Source organism: Paralichthys olivaceus, chromosome 18 (genome assembly GCF_024713975.1).
Source record: "Paralichthys olivaceus isolate ysfri-2021 chromosome 18, ASM2471397v2, whole genome shotgun sequence".
Lineage (NCBI taxonomy): Eukaryota > Metazoa > Chordata > Actinopteri > Pleuronectiformes > Paralichthyidae > Paralichthys > Paralichthys olivaceus.
In genome coordinates this window covers 10,777,932-10,800,095 of record NC_091110.1, presented here as the reverse complement: position 1 = coordinate 10,800,095, position 22,164 = coordinate 10,777,932, and positions in this window count along the sequence as shown.

Here is a 22,164-nt window from a genome sequence, read left to right as displayed (position 1 = left end):
GAAAAACTCTGAAATGCCACAGGCGACATCCATTCAACTACAATTTAGTTTGAAAATGGCAATTTCCAATCAAAACAATCTTTGTCCATGCCAGTATTTTTGTTCCATGTCAGTTTTCACTGCACCTAAAACAAAAATCATGTGACCACTCATATCCTGTGGACATGCACGTGAAAGTGTGCACAGGAACTGCTCGAAAAATACTTTGTCTCCAAATGGCTGTCTCATTGTAAAATGCTGAATTTAACTGGGTCATGTGATAGGAGCCTGACGAATCAGCAAAGGCTACAGAGTGACCGAAAAGCCCCAATCAGCAAGTGGTTGTCAGTGTCTACGTCATTGTTTTCCAAACAAGCCAGTTTATGCTCATCCAGACTAAAACGCAGCACCGGAGTTTTCAAACTCAAACAGATCCAGTGGCATTTCCAAACTTCTCCACAGCAGTGTGGACTCCAGATGTATCCACAGCGTGTGGATGTGTTTCCAAACAAACGTCGTAGTGTGGGTGTAGCTTCAGTGTCCTGTCACACTGTGATCTTTGACTAAGCTGAAGCAGGAGAGCTGCAGAAGTAGTTAATGTGCAATTTAGGTGTCAACTGAACTGTTTCTGTGCCAAACTGCTCTTCTGATAGACGTCTCAGCAGTCACCATCAAACCACCCATTACATTACATAACTGTTTTCTTTCCTGTAGCAGTCCAACACTTGGAAACAAATCCAATCCATCGATTCATTGCTTCCTCCCATTTTATTTTTAAGGCCTCATAGAGACCCTTGTGGTCTCTGAAGGTCGAGGACACGTCTTCCTCAGCTTTAGAGGTAACACCACTCCAGATGGCTCCTCTGTTATGAAACAGCATTTAATCAACAGAGACCTGGGAAATCAGAGTAACCTTCTGCAAAGTCAAGAAGAAAAAACAAGAAGGAAGAATCAGGTGAGAGGGGTTTTCTCCCGGCTTCCACTCATACGCCCACTTCAAACCATTTGATGTGTGACAAGTGTTTTCATCTCATTTCATTTCAGATCGAGCCGTGGTGAACGAGGATCTGCTCTATTTTTTCTCATGTTTTCGTCATAATCCTGTCGGGAAGATAGATTCTTTTAGTTTCATCTCATTAAGCTATTATTTTTGACCTCTTTTCCTACACTTGGATCATTGATTAATCCCAGTGTACCCCTACATATTCAGGTATTATCAGTTTTCAGTTTTGACATCAACTCCTTCAATTTTCCGTCTAAGTGAACACTTTGGTGGATGCACATAAACAACAATGAGAGTGGAGAGGAGAAACAACAGGTGGGCTATTCCACAACAAAACACTTTAAATGATGAATGCTGTAAGTGCACTAACACTAAGCTTAAATAATGCACTTCACTAATAGGATTGTAATCAACCAAAAACCTGCTGACCTCATCAGATTACTCCTCGAGCCACTATAGACTCTTAACTGTATCTATAGTGTTGTTGACAAAGCTGGTTAATTTCATGGAATAGAAGATATTTCATGTATTTATCGTACAAAAATAAAATGGCTCCTGAAAACAGTTTGTTTAAACAACTTGTGCTCAACATCACAGCATCAGAATAATTAGACACAAATAAGCATATTTTTTTTTAACCTTTCTTTTTCTTTGCAGCTACGTGAGACGACATTCGCTCCACAAAAAACTGGAAACGACTCATTCCAAGCCGTGCACAGACATCTTGTCTGCAGCGAAGAGCGGGATCACACCAGCATGAAAACTGGATTTACTTTGGCAGGTAAACTACTTAATGTGCTGCAGCTCTCATACTTCATTGTTTTGTCACTTGTTCAACTACTTAAACTGCTGACAAAAGGAAAGCTGATGTGGGTTTTTTGTTGTTGTGTAGTAACTGCATGTTATAGTGACAGAACGGTGACTTTATTGCTTTGTGCAAAATGATCGGCTCTATGCAAACGAGTTCTCCAGGTACAGGCCTTGTTCACAGCAGACATTGGGACATTTGGACATGGCAGAAAAAGGCAGTTAGATTTCAAGTGGACATTTCAAAAAAACATAGTTGTAAATGAAGGTTTCCACTTTTGTAATTTAAAATTTTTCCTCACTGATTGGGAGTCCAGGTATTTTTAACCAAACTTGTGCCATAGTTCTGGGGCTGGCAGGGTAGGTTGCTGTTACATATTGGTCCAGAATGAAGTATAATACGAGTTTCGATGAATTGCAGTGAAATATTTACCTTCGGTGGAAATCGGTTTAGTGGTTTTTGCATAATCGTGTCAACACACAACAAAGCAACAGACACCGGTGACAACAAAACATCCTCAGACGATTTGTTGCTCAGCCAAGTTCAGACCTGGCCTTTTGTTTTGCTACAGAAGCAAATTCAACACAATCTGCATTTGCAATTTCACTTTCTTCTTGAAACATTTTTTTTCCTGTGTAAAGTGTGTGTTCGCTGCTGATGGCAGCCGCAGACTTGAACACTGCCAGTTTCCTCCCCCGCTGCTTTGCACCATTGATTCTGTGCTTTGATTCACATGAAGGATTAAGTGTGTGTGTGTCATTCAAAGTGAAGAAAGTGAAACAGCAAGGAAGAATGAAGCTCATGATGTCACCGCTGCGTTTACATTGTTCCAGTTTTGACTCATGAGCCAGCTCATGTGTTATTTTACTGATATTGTAAAGCAGCCAGTACAAAGGAATGAAGGTCATTGACGAAGAGTCCAAAGAGATTTTTCATGGTTTTTCCATTCACTTGCTGTTTCAAACACGGTTCCACAGAAAACACACTTTGCTGACTCTGGCTTCGAAGCTCGCAGTATTTTTGGGATGTATAGAGTATTTCAGAAGCACATCCCTTGTCATGCTCTGAAAACCTGAAAACAACGAAAGGCCCCATCACAGGAATGACGATCCGTGACGGTGAAACGATGACGCTCACACATCATTTCATGTGACCGTAATCTTTGAGCTGTCTTCCGTGCATAGTTCTGAGCACCGAAGCACAAAAAAACTCATGTGGAATTTTCTCCCCAGTGAGCTGATTTTCCGTCTTTGTAAAAATAGAAACGACACCCTCAACGACGTCAACACCTCGTCACCTGAGTCAGCCAGAGGGAATTCTTTACTTTTGAAAAAAATTTATAAAACGTTATAATAATGTCACTCAGGCTCATAGATCATTTCCTGGATGATCACTGAGAGATAAAGGTCAGTGCTTGAGCCAGAAAACAAATAAAGTTTTGTTGTAGATCTTATAATCACAGGATGAGGAAACTCCAGCAAAGAAGTCTCAGGGGGAGACGGGACTGACAACAAGGCCGGGGATCACTTGCTTTTACACATATGCACGACGTTATGACGCTTATCCTGTTTCCGTTTGCAGGATCATTTGCGCATTGCTTCAGAAATTACCGCTACGCATATGCAAGCAGCAACACAAACTTAAAAAGTAGGGGGAGGGTAGGGGCAGGGAGCAGATCATCAAGCGTCTTGGCGGATATTTGAAAATGCTCGCCATGTTTCTCTTCATCGATTTCTATCATTGGCTGAACAAGAAAAACTAACTCGCCATTGTCACGACACATTAGTTATTTAGAGAATGCTAATTCAGATGTTTATTATGCGTTGATGGTGTGCCCTCTAGTGGAATACTCCAGTGACATGCAAGGATGTGAACGATAGCGCTCATGATGCATCTTATCTATTAGAGCTTGTGGCTAAAAAAAAGCAGGTATATCTCTGTTCTGAGATTTTAAACACTCTTGTCTCTTTTGTCCTGGAACAAGCAGAGACACGTTATACATGTGAGAAAACATCAACATCAGACACCTCTGATCCTGTTTCCACTGCACCATTCGACCCAGCTTTGCTTCCCGCTGTATAATACAGCTGGAGCTGTAGTGCACTTCTTAACCTTGTCAGATAAGGTCAAACTACTCATCTCTCCGCTGCTGCCATGTGGCTCTGGATTATCTTGGAACAAACAGAGAGAGACGCTGGAATCAGAAGGACTGCTGGTGTGGCTATGGGTCCTGTGATCACTGGATGAGATTGTCAGTTTTTTTTAAACTTTGAAACAAAAAATCCCTAAGCAGTTTGTGTAAAAACCATTAAAGTAGTTTCATGGGTAAACAGTGTTGCAGCCAAATCCAATACAATTGAAGTCAATGGTAAATGGATCAAAACAAGATCATTTACGCTACAATGCACATGCTTCTGTGATGGCTTCTTGTGGCAATATCAGAACCATTGTTATTGTCAATAAAAACACATGCGCTTACTCTACTGTGACATGTTGAAAAAAAGCATAATTGATTTTCAGGGGGGCAACGAGATGTGACACAGCACTGATATTCTTTATAGTGAACGTGTTAGAGGGCAATTGCCTCTCGAACACATCCAGGCACGGATTAATTTGAGGTCGTGTTCCCGGCCTCCTGATGCACCTTTTTCTTTTAAAGTCTATTTTAAGAACCCGCCAACTCCTGAGAAAAACAAAATGTGTCTGTCTAAATGCTCCTCTGTGTTTATCAGAGCCTGTTCACTGCAAACAGCCGCTCTGAACAAGGAGCAATGCAAGAAACAAAAAACAAGAGGCTAAAAGATACTAAAACAGTGGAGAACCATATAAGAGTGGTTGCAGATCACACATTGCCATTTGATTATTGTCAATAAAGACATATTGATCGGAGCAGCTTCAAACCATCTATGACGTTGTGCACAGTCTTGTTTTCGGCTCTGTTGACTTTTTGACTCTCAGAGGTTTTGCTTTTGTTCATTAGCTTTTGGTTCGGGCTGTGCTTTGATCACGATCTTTCTGGTAAAAGGAAAAACAAAACAAAAGAAAAAAAACCCATGCACAGCTCCACTGGGAGGAAGAATTTAATTTATGCTCAAAAAATCAAATCCTTTCTACTACAAAGACTTTTTTTTAAAGGCCTCTACAAAAAACAGTAATTTTCTTCATTCATATTATGTGACTAATACATAAAAATTGGTTTTATAAGATTATCAAAGGTGAACTTGGGATGTAATTTCACCCAATTTTTGTGTTGGCAATTCATTATTTAGAGGCAGTGCACAGGAGATGAAAAGCATTAGTGCTTAAAAAATCAATGTGGTCGCACACACACAGACACACAAACATCAACAAAGTGCATTTCCTGAGGCACACACACATTCGGAAACAGCCCATGATCAATACAAGGTTTACGCATGGATTAGGTGTACTGAGCTGCATCAGCAGGTGTTTGCCACAGCTCAATGATTTATCCATTTTCCATTTCTCTGTCACAGTCGTTTGGTTATGCAATAATTTAACACTAACCAGAGAGTCTCTGCTTTTCTTGTTTCCATTCCTCGACCTGTCGTTTTTATGGGCTGCGAGAAGACGAAGCACAGTCCTGCGTTATGAAGAGGTTTAGATTTTATAACATGCATAGAGTTATATCCTGCATGGCTTAGCAGAGTAAAACAGCGCACTGTGAAAAAAACATGCAGGGGAACAAGTTCAGTGACACATTTTGTTTTCAATTACAGTAATAAGCTGCAGATGAAAAAATACAGCATTTCCAAAATAGCCACATCTTTGAGCCAGACACATGGAAATGAAATGATTATTAATTCAAGATGCAGAAGCCTGTGATGAAACTATTACATAAAATACATCTGAGATACATTTATAAAAAGATCTAACCCACTAATGCAAAAACCTCCCTTGCAGAGGGAGAATATTTGGGCAGCGAGGATCAGTGCAAACTTGTTTGTAGAGAATTTATCTTCCATCACTAAGAATGTGGTGACTGATGGGACTGAATCAGGGGTTTGCAGCAGTTTCCATGTTGGCAGTGAGTCATACATCTGCAAACTGGATCTTCCCGAGGATGAGTGTCTCAGCCAAGCCTGCACAAGTTAATATAGGAGACAGGAGAGGGAGACCAGTAAGTGCACTGCGTTAGTGTGGCACTATTCTCTAGTAATGTCATTATTTGTAAATACACACATCAAAACTGCATTACTTATTACATTTTAATGTGTCATCTCTTAAATTAATATGGTGAGATAATTGTTGGGAGACAGTTTCCATATCCAGCAGACAAGGGCAACGCTAACATTTACCATCAGGTTTCTGGTCATCTGGCCATTGTAAGTCCAGTATTTACTCCAGTTTTAGATCTGTGCTTGGTATCTACCAACCAGCCAGTCGTTGTTCGTCTGCTGTTTGGTACCGACAGGTTTATTTTACTGAGGGTTTTTTTTAGCCTTTCACTGACAACAGCTGCCTGCTGCCGAAAAAAAAACACTGAGCTGATGAGAGCATGTGAGAATGGCGAGAAAATCGAGATACTGTCAGGTGATCATTACCTCTGCTTAAATTATGTTTTTTGTCTGTCTGTTGGTAGGATTACACAAATACTACTGGGTGGATTATCACAAAACCTGGTGGATGAATGAGATATGGGTCAGGGAAGAACCCATTAAATTCTGATGCCTTTTTTTCACCTTCTTTAACATTACAAGAGGTGTTTTTCTAAATTTTTGTTGATTTTCTCATCAAATAATTCATGGATCTAGAGGAAATTCCAGATATTTCAATTCACTAGACAAGATCTAGTGAATGGATGAAACACTATGGTGCACGTCCACTGCAGGAGCAAGAGGCTGTCGAGGAATTCAGTTCCACTACCTTATTGTGCACTGTAGAGTTGGCCAAATAAAATGTTGTCCCGTCACTTTATCTGGCATCATCATTACGTGTACAAATAACATTAAATGTGAACTCTGTGCTTTTGAAATTGATTTATTCTCCCTGGGGTTTGCCCGGCTATAGAAATGTAAATTACAAATTTGGGAACTTTGATCCCTGGGGAAGTTCCTGGGAAATCTTGACAATTAAAACAAATAAAAAGATAGAAGCTTTTAGAAGGGGGGATGTGGAAGGCAATAAATATGCCACATGGACTTGTAAAGTCAGAGAGCTTGAACAGTGTAACCAATCATCTTCCTCCCATTTTTACATGCACTTGAGTAATTATGAAGTTTAGTCATGCATAAGAATCATTATATATGTTTTTTTTTTTACCTTCAACTTGAAAATCCTTCTCGATCTGCTGAATTGCTCTTTATGGTGAAGGAGTTCCTACTTTTCTTAGAAGAATCTTTCCTAGAAGCATCTGTTGAAAAGATATTTAGCTTGTGCCTTGTGTGTGTGTGTGTGTGTGTGTGTATGGCACACGAGGATGGAAAAACAGTAGCAGCTTGGGCACGTCTCAGAGATACATTAAGTCATTTCTGACTGTGAGGGTGTTGAAAGTCGACTCCAAAACAAACTCACAACAGCAATACTAGACACGTCAACGCCCAGTGGGAGCGGTTAAGAATTAGTTGAGGCAGGTTAGTGTCTGACACATGAATGACTCGCTTCCTTCCTGGTTCCTGTTGGTCTCATCAGTCAGGGTGGTGGGCGGATGGTTTGATTGAGGGGTGGCGCTGTCATACAAGATCAAAGGCTGACACATCAACAGCTGTTTAGGGTTTGGCTTTGGGCCAGACCCTGTGATTGCAGAACGCTAATGGTGCATTTATTGGCTGCCGGATAAACGCAGATTTGTGTAATTGATGTAAAAGTAGATCAGGGAATGAGGGGTCGGGTGTAAAAAAAAGGGTGTAAAGTGAAAAGCAGAACATTGGGTTGGGAGTGGGTCAGGATAGTATATGAATATTACGCCATCAAAAGTGTTTGCTCAACAATATTATCCAACCATGCATTAATTATAAACTTTTCCTCTGAGGGTAGCGGGTGCCAGCATATCACAAGGCTGACATATAGAGACAAATAACCATTCATGCTCACATTCACTCCAGGCAATTTAGAGTCTCAACAATGATTGTAGTGTATACATAGAGTATATTATGTAAAGATTATATCATTGAAATGACAGTTGGGTCAACTCATTCTCTCGACGTAATTAATCTATGACTGACATGCATGTTGAGGATGATGAGTGTTCTTTTGTCCCAGGGTTTTAAATTGAAATTTTAATGAAAATCTTTTTTTTAGGTTATCAATCCAAAACTTCTCGATGAGTTTTAATTTAATACAGGAAATTGAACCTATTTTTTCACATATCCACAAATCAAAGTCTTGTACAGCAGTAATTCAGTATAGTGAAAACAGTGAAAACCTTTAATCCAAAACATAAAACATGTGCCTCTTGTAATTTAGAATGAATGGCACAATCAAGCTTTAATATTATAGTGTGATTGCAAACTGAGTCACGTACAAGACTCATCTAATAATGAAAGGCCTCAGCAGCCTCTCGAAGAAGCTTCTTTGATGCTATTTCAGACTCCTGAGCAACAAAAATAATCCACCTTAACTAATCGTTCCACACAGTGGTTAGATTAAGGTAATCACAGAGGAGGAAATGCTTTTATTTGCTTCATGTGAGCTGTGGCACCAGTTCCCCCCATCACCTGAGGAAAGATGAAGCACTTTGAAAATGAGGAGACAAAGCTCTGTTTGTTTAGGGCATTCCTGCCAAGCGACGGGTTTATCACTGCAACACTGTTCCTCATTATGATGATTCACATGATGGAAGATGTCTGAATGAATACACAGTAAACCTTAGAAAGAGAAGAATTTGTAAAATGTACAGCCACTTTTTCTTTAACTAGTGCCTCTAGTGTGTGTTGGGAACTGTTAATAAAGATGGACGAAGCATCTCCTATTTGTCCCACTGTCCAGAAATGAAGCTGTAATATGCCGGATATGAACGCCGCCTGCACAGTTGTGATCGAGCATGGAGCCGCGGTGGCGAGGTCCTGCTCAACCAATCACGAGTCAGTCTCAGCTGTCAATCATGACCTTTCATCCAATTTTTATATCATCAAATAACTAATTAAAATCAAACTTGATGGAAAAATGAGCTCTTGCACATGCATTTTACTTTGGTCCATGTCCCAGCTGCTAACATGGAGGAAGCAGGATTTATGAGCTGTACTGCAGCCAGCCCTCAGGTGGTGATTGAGACGCTTTGACTTTATTTTTGGGGCTCAGTCATGTCGTCCAAATTTATAAACATTCTACGATGGAATTAATACACGACCAGAAACCTGGTGATCCACTGACTCTGGTTTACAGTATAGTAACAGAGGGTTTTATTTCCAGAGGGGGATATTATCCATGCCTTGGTCACAGGACATCAAGTGCTTGAGTGTGTTCAGATGGACAGTTAATAACAACATCATAAGCAGTGAGGCCTGCAGCCATATGTGGACAGTGACATTCATTTATACAGTAATCCTGGAATCTATTCACAAAAAGTTGTACATTCCAGCTCATGATTGGAGTAAAGCTTATCAGATTTGTTTATTTTTCAGTCCCTTTGTGTATCCTTGGTTGATTAATGTTCCTTTGGGGCAGAAATCTATACACTGCACTCCCTTAGGTGACGTCACCAAGAGCAAACACATGTGCACGGATGAGACTGTTGATGATTTTGGAAAATACTATGATATAATTTTGGTCTCCAAACATTCCCGCTTCTTTGAGGTGGTTCTCGTCTTCCTTGTTAAGGGAAAAAAAGAGGAGTTTAAAATGTTTATTCAGTCGGTGGTTAGACAATGGCAGGGTAACTGGGTTTGAATCTACAATGTCAGCCACAGAAGCCTCGTAAAAACCGTGGTGATGACAAATGAGCTTTTTCCACTCTGCGCCTGCTTTCACTTCCTTTGGATCTATTCCTGCCTCAGACAGTGTCCCACATACTTAAGTGGTGGTTTGAAAAATTGCAGGTGGATCTGCAGCAGCTCCACACTCTTTACAACAGCAGAGGCATAAACTGTTTCATGAGGCACAGGTCAAAGTTTAAACCATGTGAAAACTTTATTTTCATCTTTATTTGCTATTTGGCAATGTCCAATTCCCAATGAGGAAGAGCATTTACATTCATTTACACTTACAACACCTCCAATGTGAAGCACGGTGCACCAGTGATAGGTTCCTGTGATTGCTGATAGACCTCTGTTCCTTCCAGTGAGAGCATTACTGAATCCAACTAAAGCAGAACAATCACATGTATGAACAGGTTTCTATTTCCGAGTTGCAGCGACAGTAAAGTGTCTGATGTCTGTCTGTCTGTGATTGTTTAGTAATTATCTTTCTATCTGTCTGTCACTGTATGAAGCATTTCTATTCCAGCTCCAGTATTTCAGCAAGCTGCATAACATAACAGGAACACATGCCCTCCCCTCACCCACACGTTACCTAACACCACGACGGTTAATGTCAGCATGTTCTGCCTGGTTTTGAATTTAGAGAAAAAAAGAAAACCTGCGCTGTGGTTCATTTGGATAAAAGGAAAGTGACAAATGAATCTGTGAAAATGGAAAATCTATGACACAGATAAGAGGAATTAATCATTTTTCCATTTGAACTCAAGGAGAGTGAATGAGCAATCCTGGAGAGGAATCATTGGTACTCATTTCAAGAAGAATCACTACAGTTACGTCAATTCAGTTTTATCCATCCTCTGTCTATGAAGTTCAGTGACTTACAGTAGATATGACCTATTGTCTTAAAAGTCTAAACACTATCCCCATGCATCCAAATAGAATAATGTAGAAGTTCTGTGGAGGTTGTAAACAAATGATGAGCTGTACATAAATACGTCAGATACACTGTAGCCTGAATTGGTTTTCATAACACTATGACATAAACAACAATGAAGGCTTTACAGTGAAATCGTACACAGCAGGATTTCATTTAAAGTTGCTTTTATTGACTATAGTAAACGTCTATAGGCCTGCAACTGATTTGAGGTCAAACGAGTGGTGACTCCGGGAAGTCTCTGCACCAGACAAGAAAAAGTTCCAACATTAACTCTCTACAACTTTTAATTTAGGTGTTTGTATGTGTTATTTAAAGAAATGAGAGATAACGCATGGGACTTAGTGAACTGTAGAAATCTGATTACTCGATTCTTTTAGTGTCTTTGGAAAGACCTATTTCAGGCTTCCCTGTCTTTATGCTAACTTCATATTTAGCACAAGAAAGTTATTAAGGATTGGCGTAAAATTTGGCTACAGGCATTCACAGTTCCCAGACAAATAAATGAATCAATTAAAAATTTCAAACTGCCCAAGAATTCAGATTAGAACCAAACATACCTGCAAAACATTAAAATTTACAATATCTGTTTGCTAACTGTAGTACTAGTATTTACCTTAGTCATTGCATAAGCCTCAAAAAAGTTACTGAGATGCTTATTCTTGTTGTTTAACAAACCACGTAAATGACAGCTAAGCTACGGAATGAAATGTCACAGGTGCTTTTGGCAAAACTTTGGGATGTTGCTTTTAATTCGTATGATTTGGTGCATCTGTGTTTGGATAAATGTTTTATCAAATGTAAGTTTGACCCCTGACAAGTAACTTTTCAAAGCATTTATACGAGTTAGTGTCTCATGTGTTTGTTCGTGTCCATGAGATAAATAATCCCTGCACAAATCCAGCTTCATTATAATGCCGTCAACAGGACATTAATGGTACTGGGAGAACCACGTGATGAGTAATATCTGCAGCTAAACTGCTTCTCATTTTCCTTTGAGGCTTTACCAAAGACGCCCTGCATAGAAAATCTATGTGTCTCTATAGAACTCATTAAAATACTTGAGAATGTATAACTCTCTGAAAAAACCCCAATAATAACTGTTGATCTTTTCCAGTGGCAGAATGTCATGTTTCAGGGCGTCTAACTACAGGAAGGAAGGAGTCGTGTTTGATTTTAAGTTCCTCTGGCTGATCAATAGAACATGTTGGTGAGAAACAGCCACTAAAGGAGGAGCTGTTATTGAGCATCAGTCCATTAAAGATGCTGTGCGTGCACAAACCAGAAACTGATGTTAGCATGAAATAACAAACCAAAGGGAATTATAATTATACTGTTTTTATTCCATAGTGATGTAGTGATAGATGATTTTATATTATTTCCCCTTTTCTCTCCCTGACACGCATTCACTTACTTTTCCCTGATGAGTGACTCACTCCAGCCATTCCTTCAGCCCCTGATTTTCCATTAGTCTCTTAGCAACCAGTGCTTGATCCCTCAGGATGTAGTCAGGAAACTCCTCATCTCCTTTTTTTTCTGATGTAAAATTAGAAAACAGGAACCAGGGACTGGCAACATAATCCCTAAATCTACTCCCCACAGGCCTTGATGTAACTTAAACCAACAGATCGAAAGATATGCACTTTAATAAAAACCCCATACGACATAGAGGCATACTCGCTTTTCTCTTTATAGATGCAACATATTAATGCATATACAGTAGATTCATTCAAATGGACAGAATACTTTGAATGCATTTATCATATCCAATTTTTATTTTATTCATGATTGGCAGAGTTTAGGAAAACATTCCTTTAATAGAGGAATACATTTAAATAAGGAATATAAAGACCTTCTTTGTGATGCAGCGTAGTTGCAGTAAACCACACATCAAAAATAATAATGTCTGGTGTCTGAGACTGACTTCAAATAAAATGTCTTTCTTCAAAATACTTATCACTTTCCTTAAATACACACAGTCAAAGCTCCTCAGTGCAGCTTTACTGCCCACATATTAATTTCAGTTACGCAACCATTTACTTTGAATGTAACTCACTTTCCAGTGCAAGCTTCAAAACACCAATATCCTCCAACAATATTGTCGCTGGCAATTCTCTGTCTCCTCCACAGCACAGGAAGAATGATAAAAACATATTTTCGCTGAACTGTCTGGGACTAAAAATACCTAATGAAATTATAGCACAGGTCTGACCGGGAAGGCCACTTCCCCCCTCAAGTCCCCCCACAAGCCTAAAATTGTCTTAATGGTGTTTTGTGTAACACTCATGCCACAGTTATTTCTGAAGGATTACTTGTTTTTCTATAGTTACTCAAAAATGTTTTATTTTAATTCTTAAGTCATCAAATATATACACCCTACTGAACAATGGTGCGCAGACTTTTGAATCCCATTCATATACAAAAACCTGTATATTATTTCTCAAATATTAAATGTTAAATATATTTTTTTTTTCATAAGGAAATTGTAAATAATTCTTATTATATATTAAAAAATATTAAAATACTGAGCGATATTTGCAGTTCAAAGCTCAAGTATTACTTCGGACAGAAAATGAAACATCATTCCATATTTTTTTGTGACACTCCACATGTTTTTCCTGGTACTTTTCTGTTGCTGAAATCTATTTTCTTTTTCTTTTTTAGCAAATGTATTTCAATTTCATGTTTTAAAAAAACCTTCAAATCAGACTAAACTAAACTGAACAAAAAGCTGTCATCAGAAGTGTCAGGAACGAACAGCTAATGAATACCAGGTACAAACACCGAGCAATCATCCAGCACAAATGGAACTTATTAGCTATTTCCTAACAGCTCCACTCTTATGTGCTCTGAATGGATCAGTGGAGGGTTTTTTCTGGTCGAACTGCTGTTATAACAGGAAAGGTCTGATTGCGCCACTTGAATCAACTCCCACAAATAACGGGTGAGTGGATGTGTAGAGTGTAAACAGATCATTCATCAGCGCGTTGAACACAGAGAAAGAAAAATGACTGAAATGACTTCTATTCACTGTGAGAAGCCTCACCTCCCAAATCTGACCTTAAGGAACAACAAAGGACCAAGGTTTGTTTCCCAGGAGGAACACACACACGCGCGATAATTCAATAATTATACTAAACACATGCTCGTTAATGACGCATGCTTCACGTCACAGTCTGACTAACGGCCTTAAGTGGATTTTCAAAGCGGGTTTTGGGAATGAAAGACAAAAATGCCACTGGGGGAAGGTAAAAAAGTTTCACTGTATATGAACCTATTTCCTGGCCTCTGCTGGAAGTGAGCGTGACTAAAATCCGTGGCTACCAGAATGACACCACTCATGGTCTGTGGAGGAATGAGACACAAGGAAGAGAAATAGGGTTTTATTTTCATATGGTGGATAGCTCATCATGTCCGCCCCCTGAGGAGGAGGATCATGAGGTGAATAGTAGAAAGATTTCCAGTAAAAAGTGTTTATTTTGGGATGGCATTTCAAATTTATCTAAATGTCTTGTCACATGCTGCCTTCAATGTTTTCCGTCTGAAATATGTGTTGTTTCCAGTGGCCCTCAGTGAAAGCTTTGTTCAGGAGAGGCGAGCGTAGGCTCAACTTTCATTCATGATTTGAATCTTTTGAATTGTTGTGATCTTTTCAGTCAAATTGTGTTTTGGTTTTAAGTTGACACTAAAAATGTATTTAGAAAGTGAAGAAGATTTTTGTCCCGGATGATTTGTCTAGATATTTGCACTATTTGTTTGGGCTGTTCATTCATCTCAAACAACCAGTGTACCAGCTCTACAGATTTTAGTTAGTTAGTTATATCATGTGTCAGAGTTATGGTCATTGACCTTATTCTTGTTGTGCACAGTCATGTGTGAGTCTGAATAAATCGGAAATATTTGTTAAAAACTGGGAAAATTTGTATGAACCCCATCTCATGTCAGAACGTCGTCACTTATAATTACATTACATATCATTTAGCTTTCATCCTAACTTACAATAAGTGCATTCAACCATGAGAGTACAAACCCAGAACACCAAGAATCATGAAAGTTCAATTAGTCTTCAAAAAAGCCAAACTAAACCAATCAACAAAATTTGATTGCCTGCTCTAAATAGTAACTTTTGATGTGAACCTCCTGAGGAGCATGTGGATGCAGAGAAGTGGACGATGCGACCGTCAAGTCGTTCATCCTTAAATACAGTCTGGTAACAACACTTACATGAACTGTGGTTCAAGGGTGGTATAAGGTGTGTATCACCCCAGGAGGTAATAGGACGTCAATACTTTAGCTCATGTTAGTGACTCCTGCTGCTGGTGACTCACTCATATGGGCGACAGCCTGGCAGTCCAGTGCTCAACACTCAGGGCCCTCGCAGCATCGTCTGTAGTAACTCTGTTTCAGTTTTGAGGAAAGGATAAATGCTTATTTTTAATTTCATTCATGTGCCTCATCTTCCTGAGTTGTGCAAGATAGGTGGGTGCAACAAGGAACTAAATGGCAAAGGATTATTTCAGGACATGCTGAGCAGTATTTAGTGACATCTAAAAATAATCTCTGCTGGACTTCCTTCATTCACAACTAAAACCATAACCGTAAGCCTGGTATAAAGCATCTAGGTCACCACGGAGCTCCCTTTCCCGCTCGAGCCTCAAAAATGAGATGGCAACTGTCGGAAACTCATCCAGATTAGAGCGCACGTTCGGTTTAGCATAATCTTCAACTCTGGCAGCACCGGCGAAGCGTTATGATTGCAGATGATGCACAAACAAAAGTGCACATTCAAATGAGTGTGTTGGCCGCCGTGCACAGAGCTGGATTTGTAGCTGCCCACGTCACAGGAGGGGGTGGGGGGGTCATTCATTAAGGTTATTTGATGGGTATTTTTAGCTGCGTGCATCAAAACAAAGCAAAAGGATGAATGACATCACAGTAATACTTACCACCATGCAGACAGAAATCAGCACATCGTGTTGATTATAATATGAAAGAATGAGCGTGATTTTTAAATGTCTGCACTTCTGCACTCATCCATCAGTCCCTCATTTCTTTCAGTTCTAGTGGGCGTGAAAAATATTTTCAAGGACACAAAGACACCAAAGTCAGCATCACAAATACGGTTTGGGAAGTAATTTCCAAAAAAAAGAAGTTGTTGGAAAGTGGGTGCATGTATGTGCACTACTATCTCTAATCTCTTGTGTTAGCAAACGATATATGTGAGTCACTCATTCTGGAAAAATCAGAAATGAAAGACTGTGTGAATAAATGACTTTAGTGTAGGTGTGTTCACACAGATAGGTACTGATGAAAGTAGGGCAGCACTATGAATAACAAGTGCTGCAGTGTTTTGTAACATCGCCATTTAGGCTGCAGAGTCCCATTCGCAATTTAAAACACAGACTCTTCATTCACTAGAGAGACGGACAGGCAGACGGAGCCGGGTCAGAGGGGGAGGACGCTGATAAACTTGAAATTAAGAGAAGAAAAAGATGAGTGCAGAGGGCAACATGAAGGTAAAACTCTGAAACAAGAGCAAGAGGGAGGACATGCTCAAAATAGCAGCAGTTGGGTCAGATGATGAGAGATTCAAACAAGTCATAAGACAAAATTTAAAGAGGGAGGAAACCGAGGATCAGGACAGAGAGAGAGCAGATTTTCTTTCACAGACCAGAGCCCCAACGGCAAAATGTCCTCCACCTATAAATTAGGATTTATTAAGCTATTTCATAACATTTACCTCATTTGTCCTAAGTTTCTTGTCATTTTACATTCTGCACAAAAGAGACAGATCCAAGCTGCTCAGGAGGATCCTGAGTGTGGACCACTCATAAGGGTGATGAATATGGAAAAAGCCTCTTAACATGAGAGCAGTGGCTTCAAAGAGCTGCACACTGCTTTCAGTTAAAAGTGGCTGTCAGACAACTGTGTTCAAATCCTCCATAAGGAAAAGGAGGAGACGAAAAAGCCACAAATGTGGTCCAGAAAGAGACGGATGACAGGGAGACATGAATATGCAGCACAGAGCTAATGATAGAAGATAACTGTTATTTCTAGGACCAGTGTACAATTATCACAAAAGTCCCCAAAACTTGGACTTTGTGCGAAAGAGCCAGTGATGCAACACTTGCATCACTGGCAGAATTTAAGGCCCCCAGCCCTGCCGCTATTATAACAGCCTGCTAATGAGGTTCCATTTATAGACTGCTCATTTATGTGATGTCAACGCTCAGGTCAAGCCAACACACACACACACACACACATATCTATGTCTGAGCTGCAAAGAAGCACGCTGCTAATGCGTAAATGTAATTTACGAATACCTTGAACATCTAGCTTTCCTCATTAGTCCAGTTATTTATTTTAAAGGTCCCTCTTGACCCAGATGTATATGGTTACAGTTACATAACCGTCTTTGAATTGATTGGGAACTGAAACTCTATAGGCTATAATTGACAATTATAACAATATTAATAATGATAATGATAAAATCTGTATTTATATAGCATTTATCCACAATATACTTAGGATTCAGACCATTAAGTGCTTTGTAAGTAATTAAAAGAACCTTAAAATCAATTCGGGTGTAAAGACTGGCCTCTTTTGGCTTTGTGACTGAGAATCTGTTCTTTACATGGAGCCTCTTTAACAAGTAAATAAGCCTTTTGTAAATTGGTAATCTTCTGTATCTGTAACAAACTACATCTGAACAACAGAGCAGGCTACATGGAATATTTGTGAGTGTTGTGCGTGTGTGATCAGCTGTCCACTGCCTGGTTGGAGGTCAGACAGCCTGTCTCTTGTCAACTGTGACAGCCCCGGCTCTGTGTCAGGTCAAAGGGCAGCCTTGAGACGATGAGTGCACCACATGATGACCAACTTCCAGAGTCTGCCCCAAACAACCTCTGTGTGTTTACAGAGTGTCTACAGCAGAACTGATTGACCACATCCCATAAATCATGGTTTCTCAACTTTCCTTTAGGCTTTAGGATCAAATTCTTCCCGAGCAGGATTGTCTCATCCATTAAAAATCACTTATGCTCTAAAGCTGGTACTTTACGACGATACTCTTAAAAAGGTGCAGTAGTACACACAAAAGAAATCATGTAGCTTATACTTTTTATCATTTATTTACAGTTGTATTTCTACTTGATAAAAAGCTGCATTTTTAGAAATTGTGTCACAATCTGTCACTTGTGCAAAGTGTGTCCCTCCCTCAGCAGATGGAAAAATCATTGCAATCATACTTGAGGTTCTTCATAATCTGTCGCTCTGACTTGGCTTCCTTCCTGGTTTTGTTCCGTGGCAGGTTATGACAGATTTTGCGTTTAGGTCACTGTCATTGTTTCCAATGACTCTAAACTCAATTGAACTATCAGTGTAAATTCTTAAATGAGCTTTTAATGAGCTCAGCAATGTGGAATGGAATAGTCAGCTGTGTTCAGAGCCAAGCAGAGATAGAGCTGTGGTGAGCATCATTATTTTGGGATGTTTGTGTTTTGTCTCAGTCTCTGGTTTATTTCAGTGAAAACGACTTCATGCTGTGGTGATCAGGATGAATCAGTCCTGCATGAGAGACACATGAGCAGATAATGACTGTGACACAGAAAGCAAAGGAGGAAAATAAAGATAATGGATGGAACAGGATGACCTGGCTTTATATTTGTGATTTTGAACTCACTGCAGATACCGAGTGCTGGAACTGTTTTTATGATAAGGTATCGAGGGCAGGAAAAAACAATGCAACCACTGAGAGCGTGTGCACTGAGAAGAAGCACAAACAAGACTAGGTCAAAACCTAGACCAAAACCTAAACCATTTATAGTCAGTGTGTGAAAATGAGAACGTAGTAGAAAACTGTTGTGGAATCACTGCTCACTAGTTAGTATATCCATGTAATCAAACCTGCCAACAGGTTTCTTTCCTTTATCTGCTCACTTCTCATATACTGTTTGTGCTCATATATTCAGTATTTTGATATAGAATCAACTTCCCCAATGAAGCTGTTCACATTTACATGTTTTTCATCAAAATCAATTTATTATTCTTTCAGACAATGGTTGAAAATTTCCAAATGGCCTATCTCACAATATTATCAATCAATCAATCAATCAAATTGTATTTGTATAGCCCATATTCACAAATCACAATTTGTCTCATTGGGCTTAACAAGGTGTGACATCCTCTGTTTTTAAACCTCAACAAGAGTAAGGAAAAAATGACCAATAAAAACCTATTAAGATGCGGGATCCCTCTCCCAGGATGGACAGAAGTGCAATAGTTACTGCCTGTAACTGAGAACATCAGCAAAATAACAGTATTTACAACACTGATTAGAAGAAACTGTTTGTTACATAATGGAAAAGTGTGTCAACGTTTCAAGTATTTGTACGTAAGAGACAAAGTGAACAAAGGGAAATAGTTTTGTGGCAATCCAAAAAAACATACAAACCAACCAACAAGCAAATGACAGGGGTGTAAACCAGAAGTCAATTTCAGGCCATTTCAAAGAGTAAAAAACTGCACTACACTAAAATCCTGATTTTACAACCTTGACTTGACTGAGCAAACCTCTTTATATAGTACATACATAACTAAAGATAAACGTTGTGTTGATGTTGTGGCTGTAATTAGGTGCGAAATGATCTAGAAAAGTTCAGGGTTGCAGTGCACAAACAAAAACAGCTTCTGTCTCTCACAGCAAAATAAAATCTAAATTTAAATTTGAAAAAAACAAAGTGATAGTGAGGAAATAATAATGATACGTTTAACAAGTTTGGTGCTACTTGGTGATTAGGATGCTGTTTTGAGTTTCTTAATGTTCCTGTAAACAACATTTTACTGCTAACTGGAGGAGATTAATGGAATTAGATGTCAACCTTGGCCTCAGTGAACTGAGGTCTTTAAAAGACGTTTTTTTTATTTCTAAAACACAAAGGTGGGAGTGTGACAAAAATGAATGTGCACGCATCTTATCTGTTCCATCTGCACCTACTTTTGGTCGTCTGCTATTTTGGTGCACACATAAATATCTAAAAATACTGTTGGAAGGAAGGCCGTAAAGATTTTCACAGATGTTCATGATTTCCAGACAGCGTATCCAGATTGTCAATAGATACCTTCAGAGCCAGTGGGTGGATTGAAATCAAAAAAACATGCTGCTTTCAAAAGCAAACTTTATTAGTGGTGTGACATTAATCTTATTCATCTGAAGGATGATTCACACTGAGGTCTTTATAATTACTAAGCTAATTCATATATAGTATGAAAATGATTATATTATATTTAGTTACGGATTTCACAAACGTCACTGGATTCTCCCTTAAAATACATCTCTTTGATGATTTCATGTTAGTTCAGTGAAAATTATAAATACATGGCGGGCCTCCTTTTATACTTTCAGTTCCTTGATGATGATTTTAGGTTGTGGCCTCGACTGTACAGTGACCAAACATAAAAACAACATCCAAGTACAGAAAGTGGATGGCTATAATTAGCTCTGGAAAGAGCACTGCTGTAATCAGACACATTTTGTCATTGTGGGCAGCAGCAGCAGTGGCAGAGGTTCACTGCGTAATCACTGTATGTTTTATTCTCAGTTTTCTTCCTCAACCTTTCTTGGCTACTCATGCATATGAAAGCATTGGTGCTTTAGTCAGTTCACGCTACCCTGTCACGACTATAATTACATTACTCACTTCTCTGTCCTTAATCATGGACTCACAGTGTAACTGTAGAGATGGTGTTAAGACAATCATAGTCTTTTTTGCCACGTGCCCTTGTCAAGGTTTGTAATCATGTGAGGGACAAAACAGCCAGGAGCCTCTGATTACATGCAGGTTATGGTTGAAAAGAACACGGCAGCTGACTGCCACTCATGATATTGTGAATCTGTTTTTGCTAAAAAAGGTTTGTCTTTTATACACATTTATAGATTGTGTCTGTTACCTCAGCCAATGAGGTTAGGTTTTTTTCGGCCTGTCCATTGGTTGGTTTGTTTGAATAGATTTGCATGAAAGGAGAGATGTGACGTGGCCATAACATTTGGGGCAGATCTAGACAAAGGGATGGATCCAGAATTTCTTTTTTTCACTTGCTTTAATATTGTGAGATTGGATGTTTTCTGTTTTTGGACATTTCCACATATCTCCAGAGGAATAATTCATCAATCTTGATGAAAATAATCCGACATATTCAGGGGACTGATATCTACAGGTGCCGATATAAATATAAACCTGGATCTGGTAGAATTTATTTGTCTATTCTGTAAAGATAAAGTCATATATGTGGATCCTTACTGTTCTTTTAAATGTGTTAAGTCTCCTCCCTGTTTATCCTTAAATCCGTCACTGTAGAAAAACAAAACTTTCTATTTCTGGCCTCAGAATTGAGCAGGTTCCCTGATCCTAAATAACAGACTGCACATGGATTGGATTGTCCTCTGCCAAAAACCTGCAATTACTGGTGACAATGTACCAAACAACAGCAAACAGGATTTTCTACCTGCTTTTACTCGACTGTGGTCAGCCAGAAACTACTGTTGTCTTCAACCAACAACAAATATTAGGTAAAAGAACAACTTTTACTCTGTAATGGTAGGTTACACTGAGGTACTCCATATTTTAAGTGACCACAGATTGGTCTGAGATTCTAACGCTCTCACATTTGTTTAAATCAACACTGTTGTCATTCACACTGGATCCCATAAGAGACCATCTGATGTGTTCACACGAATGTCAACACAACCCAATAACAGCAGACAAATATACAGTATGTGTACATGAGCATCATTTGTGCTCAACGCTATCCTCACCTTACCCTATACTCTTACAAGTGACCTCGTGTGTTTTCAGTTTGTGTGTGAATCTCTGCACAAAAACACACAATTTATTTCCATTCTCATGCTTTCATTTTTTGAAAACAACATCAGGTTGGTCTTTAAGGTCTTCTACTGTGTGTTACTTATTACCATGTACAGTATATTTTTAAAGAATATAATTACAGCTTACGTCTCTTTAGCTGCATCAGTTTCAGAGTCCTGGTGTTGTGCACGCTGGCTCACAGTCTCGCTCTCATGTGTTACAGGGGCAGCTGAATGTAACGCAGCCATTGTTAATTGTAGCAGCAACTTTTCTTACCGTGGCAAAATGTCTCCTGCAAAGATCTGTTGCAACCAAGAGTTAATAAAGGTAATGAAAAGATTTGTTTAACATATCTGTAAAAATTTTTAATCACTTTAAAGTTGGACTAAATAAATTGGGCTTTGAGGGTGAGAGTGCGTGCGAGTGTGATGAAAACTGTTATGATTTGAAATGACGGTTTTTATTAACAAATGATTTTACAAGGCAATAAAATCATCTCAGCAATGAAAGGAAAGGTTATGTTTTTATCTACATTGTGCAGCCATGCAGTATTTACCTCTCATGAGTGCATGTTTATTACATTTAGACAATTTCCAGCAGATTCTTGTGCAAGTCAACTACATCTGTGTGTGATTGCTTTGGCCTTGAAATTCTGGAATACAGTTTTTCCTGTCATCTCCCCAGTGGTAAAGAAGTAGATTGTT